Source organism: Grampus griseus (assembly GCF_964374135.1).
Source record: "Grampus griseus genome assembly, chromosome: 10".
In the NCBI taxonomy this organism is placed as follows: Eukaryota; Metazoa; Chordata; class Mammalia; order Artiodactyla; family Delphinidae; genus Grampus; species Grampus griseus.
The window spans coordinates 38,328,290-38,334,918 of NC_139004.1; the positions used below are offsets into that span (position 1 = coordinate 38,328,290).

Genomic DNA, 6,629 nt, shown 5'->3' on the forward strand with positions numbered 1-6,629 from the left:
CTTATTTAACATCTTCATGTCCAAAAACATCTCAAACTTGACATATTCAAAAGTGAATTCCTTATCTCCCCTTCCTACAATGTATCCTTCTTCCAGGCTCCCCCATTTCAGTAAATGCGAACTCCATCCTTAAATTGCTCAGACCAAAAATGAGGGAGCCACCCTCAACTTCTCTATTTCTTTTATATGCCACTTCCAATCCATCAGCAAATCCCGTTGGGTCCTCTTTCAAAACATATCCAGAATCCAACCACTTCTCACTCTAGCACTGCTTTACCTTGGGTACAAACTACCAACTTGTCTTGCCTGGACTATTGCAATAGTTTCCTAATCAGTTTCCTTGCTTTCACTCTTGCCACCTACAACTCATTCTCAACATAGCAGCCACAATGATCCTTTATGTCAGATCATGTCACTTGGGTGCCTAGGACCCTCCAATCGCTCCCATCTCACCCACAATTCACAAAAAATCCAGGGGCCTATAAGGCCTAATATGATCTACCACCAATCCACTCCCACCTCCACATCTCTTGCTATGTTTCTCCTCTCCACCCTACTGCAGCCATACTGACTGGTGTCCTCATGTTTCTTGAATATACGAGGCATACTCCTGACTCAGGGTTTTTGCACTTGCTCTTCCCTCTGACTGGAATATAATTCCCTCAGATAAATGTTTGGCTCACCTCAACTTCTTCGGGTCTTTGCTCAAATGTTGCCTTTTCAATAAGACCTTCCTTGACCACCCTACTTAAAACTTAATATCCTGGTTCCTGGTACTTTTTATCTTCCTTCTCTGTTTAATTTTCCCAATATATATTTTACTTGTTTATGGTATGTTTCTGCCTCATCCCAACAGGTGAGCTCCTCAAGTCCTGGAACTCTGTTTTATTCACTGCTCTATCCCCAGGTATGAGAAAAGTACCTGGCCTCCAGCAGATATTCACCAAACATTAGTGGAATGACCGAATGAGTGAATGAATGAATGAACCTCCATACTTTTAGAATCTCCCAGTAATCTGAAGGGTTTAGGCCAGAAGGGGAAGACCCTAGTTGAGCTCTGATCTCTCCTTCACTTCCCCCACTGTCTCTCCCTTTTCTCAGGCCCAGTCCAGCCCATTAACATAAGAAACCACACCTGGGCTGGGAAGCAAGGCAGGACCAAGGCCACAGGTGCTTGTTGCCAGGATGATACATTTCTGCAGTGTGCTAATTTTTGAATTTAGCATCATGATATCTCACAAACAGAAGAGGTCAAAAATAGGTTGGGACTAAATATACTACTTAACCAAGATAATAGTACTGACTCAGTAACAACAGCTCGTTTGTTTTGATGTATTTTGCAAGGAACAGTGCTAAATTTGCACTTGTTCACCTAGCTGTCCTCTTTTTTCTCCAATTTTTTATTATGGATTTCAAACATACATAAAGGTAGAAGGAATAGTATAATGAACTCCACGAACCCATTACCCAACTTCAACAATTACCAACATTTTGCCACTTTGATTTCTTCTCTTCTCTGATTGTCTCTGCAACCTCTGCTAAATATTTCATCTAGCTGTTTTCTTGAGAACTGGTCTACATATGACAGACCCTGGCCCTGTTACCACTGTATACTAGCCACTATGTCAACCAGTCTCTCTAGTCTAACCAGAAACACAGTAAAAAGAAGCACTTACACCCATTCCCCCACCCAAGCTATGACTAAAAAAGGAAGTGTCTAAATTCCAGAATGTTTAAATGAAGGGACTTGCCCATTATCACGTTTGGAGGGATTTGGGGAGAAGGGTTGTTGTAGCTACAAAGTAGATACAGACACTAGCTGTTTTCACTTGTTTGTACCTGATGCAGAATTTCTGAATGAGTTCATTCAATCCAGTAAGTATTCACTGACTACCTGCTAAATATGTGGGACAGGATTAAGATAACAAAAGATAAAGAAAACCCAGCTTCTGTTCTCAAGGAAACCACAGTGGGGGTGGAGGGTGGGTGTTGGGTGAGAAGAGTACCCAAATAACTAAGATCCAAGGCAGAATATGTTCTATAGTCTAAGAGACATTAAACAAATCTAAGGCGAGAGCTCCTTTTAAAGAAATCAACCCACAAAATTTGCAGACCCCAAGATTTATGCCTTCCTTAACTCTAAATCTGCCCTCTGCTGAATTTACTGCTATACAGCCAATAAGTATATTATTGGGAATTTGGGAATTCCCAATAATTCCCAAATTTGGGAATTTGGTGACCCACAGAATAGACTTTTGGAAGTGGATCTTTAATGTCACATTTTGCTACTCACCATCCAGTCCTCTGGTGGGAGGGGACTGGAAAGTCCTCCCAGGGCTTGGAAAACAATGGGGCTAACTGGTGTTGACACTCAAAGCATTCTACCCTGAGGGCATATACAGCAAGCAGCTTCATAAACCGGATAGAAGAGTGGAAGTGTGTCAAGAAGACTTGGCTACATTTATTCAGAAGGATTTCCAAGATCTCTCTTCTTGCTACCTAAAGGACTGTGATCTTGGTGATCTATTATCAGAGGTTCCCAGAGAAAAGTGTAGTTCTCTGGACAAAGCAGGGAAGTGTGGTTGGCCATGCTGTGTGTGAAGGAGAGAGTGGCAGGGAGAGTGGAAGAAGGGGCAGAGCTGGGATGGGAGAAAGGTTTACACCATAATCAATGCTACCAAGATTGGTGAGGTGAGGATGCAGGTGAGGATGAGGTGAGGTGAGGGAGAAAAATAAGAGTAGGGAAGGAAAAAGGCACTGTGAGAAGGGATAGGGCACAGGAAGGGGGATAAGGTAAAAGATGATTCTGGTTTGAAAAGATCACTGATGAAAATGAGAAAGATGCTATGAGATCCCAGAATCTAAGAGGCAGGATCTCACAAGCTATTGAAAAGGGTATGAAGAGGAGGGATCTTAGCATGGGAGGGTGTATAGATTTTGAAGGATGGGTTCACATTGGGATGGAAGGGGCTCATTTCACTGAAGCTGGGTGAAGCACTCACTAGATGAAGGGCTAACTTAGATGAAGGTTTTGAGTAACAGGATGTGGCTGAGGATGGTAGAAGGGAAGCAGCTGTAACACTCCAAAAGATTTCCAATCTCTTATGTATATGAATTCCTGGGGGTAAAGGATTTAACAGGATGAGAGGATTTGGGATAGAGTGCCACTGAGGTGGGAGACACCTTAGGGTAAGTTTAGGGTAAGTAGGAGCTCCAAGGACTCACAGGGTGAGAGGATATTTGGACAAAGGGTAAAGAGAGGTATTAAGGTGCAGGGGTCTCAGGACACGTGGGGTCAAAAGTCATGAACAATGGGTTGAGGAAGTCACCAAACCATGGGGCAAAGGTTAAGAGAAACCTTAGAAGTGATGGGGAAAGCGTTGGTGTTGGGCTTAGAAATTATTAGAAAATAAGGAACAAGGGGCTGAGAGTGACCTGGAAAACTAGGTAGGTTTAGGGGCAAGAAAAGCAATGGATCAAATGAGTTTTGAAGACTGTGGGTTCAAATCGCAGCTCTGCTACTCATCCGGGTGAGTTTCAGGTTCTTCATTTGTTTAAAACCAAACCAAAACAAACAAAATATGGGAAATAGTGGTAGATATATTGGGGTTGTGAGGGGAAACAGTTTACACATACAAAGCTTGGTGCACAGTAGGCGCTCAGCCGTAAGTGCCAATCATCATTAAGGAGATAGCAGGGTTAAAAACCCAGAGAAGTGAGGAGGCCACAGCAGAGATAAGAGGACAGTGATTCCAAGAGCTCGGGGGGGGGGGTACCAAAATAATGCAAAGTGTGGCCCCTGTGTTCATTATCTGTTGACTCCCTAGCACCCAGGACACAGTAAGACCCGCAAGAGCTTCTCGGCTTATACTTAAGGGCTCCCATGGGCTAGGCCTGGTACCAAATGCTTTGAATGCATTATCTCAAGCACTACTATTATCCTACCCTAGGAGAAGTGAAGACTGAGGCTAAATGGTGTGCCTAAGGTGCCATACTTTACAGGCCAGAGTCAAACTAGAACCCAGATCTCTTATCACATCAATACCCCAAGCTGAAGCACTCTTATCCTGCTTTGCAAACATGTTAACTGATGAGGCCTGATCAAGGGAAATGGGTATGGACTATTAAGAGTGTAGGGGGGTTGCAGGAGTGAGGGAATAAGGTTCAAGAAGCAAGTGGACCCTGGGCTGAGATTACAACAGTAAACTTCTAGTTAGGAGTACAGAGTATAAAAATGATTGCAAACAAATATTATCTTGACTGAAAATTGCAGAACGTCACAGCTGGAAGGAAACTCTGAGATCATTTAACCCAACCTTATCATAATACAGATGAGAAACTGAGGTCCAGAGCGAGGAAAGGACTTTTTCCAGGTTCCCAAAGCACAATGGTGGCAGAGCTAGGACTTGAATCTGGGACCACACACTCAATCCAGATTCTCTGATGACTCCAACTATATCTACTTCATATTCATCTCTATATCTTCCTGAGCACCAGCTCGGTGCTAGGGCACTTGTAAGTCATGTGCTGATTAACACTGGGGGGCTGGAGTGCAGAGAGGGATGTCCGTGGAGGTGATTTTAGGATGAAGGGGGCACATGGAATGAGGATCATGAAGTTACAGGGCAAAGAAGGGATTATCAGATACTGAGGGTTATGTAGAAGATAACTGGGTGGGAAACTATTTTAGTAGGTATGGCTTAGGAGTTACCAGGAAAGGTTTGGGGGGAGTCACCAAGTTTGTGGGGGAACACGGGGTAGAAGTGGAGGGGGTTACCAGACCAGTGGGGTCACTGACGTTTTGGGGGATGTAGGGATCTCGGGTCGTGAGTCACTGGTTTAGAGCTGAGGGTGGTGGGTCCCTGGGCAGTGCTGGGGAAATTCCTGGGTTGGCAGAGTCAATGAATAAGAAGTGAGGATTACCTGGTGAGGTCTTAGGGTCAGTGGGTGGGGTGTGGGGGTCACAGAGGTTGAGGCGGGCGCAGTCACGGGGTGGGGTTTGGAAGTCATGGGGGAGGAGTCACAGGACGGAATGGAGGGGCAGGGATGGGGGCCAGAACACGGGGTGGGGGAGGATCAGGCCGCCGTCCAGCCTCCCGGCCACCGGGCTAGGGCCGGAGAAGGGTGGGCACGCCGGGCTCGGGACCTTCCCAGGGCCCTGCGCCCGCCCGGCCTCCCACCTGGGCACGGTGGACCCACTCCCCGCAGCCACCAACCTGACAGCCCCCGAGGGCGACTCCGCCGACAGACCGCCATGCAACGGGCCCCGCCACCAGCGCCGGCCCCGCAACCCGCCTGCGCCATAGCCCGCCCGCCCGCGCGCAGCTTGCCTCGCGCCATATCCAGGTTCCAGGGCCGCCGCACTTTCCTCTCCTCTCGGCGCGCCTCTACCGGGCCCCGGAACCCGTATAGAAAATATAGGGCACGCTCCACCCCGCACCCCCAGTCGCCGCGGCCGCCGTCCTACTTATCCCGGTTCCCGGGCCGCTGGAGCCCGGGCAGCCTGGCTCTGAACGGTGCCGGTGAGAGCCCCGCCCCGCCCCCCGGCCGGGGTGACGCGCAGCCCGCAAGGCCAAGCGCCCGGGGAGGGCGTGATGACGTCACGACGCCCCGGTCAGGGACTGGGCGCGGCTCGCGAGCCCGGTCGTCTCTATAGCAATGAGGAGCCGCCACCTGTCCTTCCGAGGGATTCGGTCCACCTGAGGCGGGAGGCGGGAGGAGCCCGAGGCCCCGAGGCTCGTCGGCCGCCTGCGGGTGAGAAGGTGCGCTTTTGGATGGGGGGAGGACCGGAGGGGCAGATTGTGAGGGAGGCCGTTCTCGCGGCTGCCACTCTCCGCACCGGGGCCACGGACCCTCTCCTCGCGGCTCAGAGCCCCCAGGCGCCTCCTGCGCCTTACGGTCCCGAGGCGCTTTACTGTGCGCAGTCCGCTGGCACTGCCTACGATCTATGAGCCACGCGGGTATTATTAGCTCCTTATTGAAAAAGACGACGTGAGGAGCCGTGAGGGACTGGCCTCTTTAGGGAGGGCGCCCTGAGGGTGTTCTTCGGTTCTCTCATTCCCCCGCCAGCCCCACCTGCAGCCTCAAAACCAGCTGCTCCCCCTTGTAGGCTCCTTTCGGGGTGAACAAAGCCAAGCCCTTTTACTGTTTCCCCCTCTCACTAGGGAGGGGCTGTGCTTGGGGAATTTTCAGGCACCTAGGGGAAAAGTAAAAGAGTGAGCTTTTGGTAAAAAATTAAAAATAGAGACGTTAGATGAGGAACTGGTAAACGTTGCCTCTTAGGAGAGGAATTGGGGTGACTGGAGGAATGAGGTGAGAAACTTTTCTCCCTCTCTGCCCTTTTAGACTTTAAGTCCTTTCTTTTGTCTCCTCTCTCCCCACCCCCCAAAATTAACTAAAAAAAATTTTTAAAGGAAGTATGCCAATAAACTGGAAACATTTACAAAGTACTGTGTTTGGGGCCCATGGTAGCTAGAGATGCCATTGGTGGTTCCTTTCCTCCCTTGTCTAAAGAGCTTAACCACAAAGCCTCCATTTCAATTTTAGACATTCTCTGTTCCGCATCTTACTGCTTTTGGCACAATTCCAGAGGTGGGACTGGGGCTCCAATTCTCATCAGGTTCTCAGTT

General features: G+C 48.7%; 1 protein-coding gene across 2 annotated transcripts in view; it reads right to left on the minus strand.

Moving 5' to 3' along the window:
* The window catches only part of ZNF76 (zinc finger protein 76), a 31,283-nt gene extending 25,951 nt beyond the window's left edge, over positions 1 to 5,332 (minus strand). For both annotated transcript variants that reach the window (XM_082664080.1, XM_082664079.1), the window contains exon 1: positions 5,217 to 5,332. The gene's annotated coding sequence lies outside the window, so the exon portion shown is untranslated. The remainder of the gene's footprint in view (positions 1 to 5,216) is intronic.
* Between the last annotated feature and the right edge of the window lie 1,297 nt (positions 5,333 to 6,629).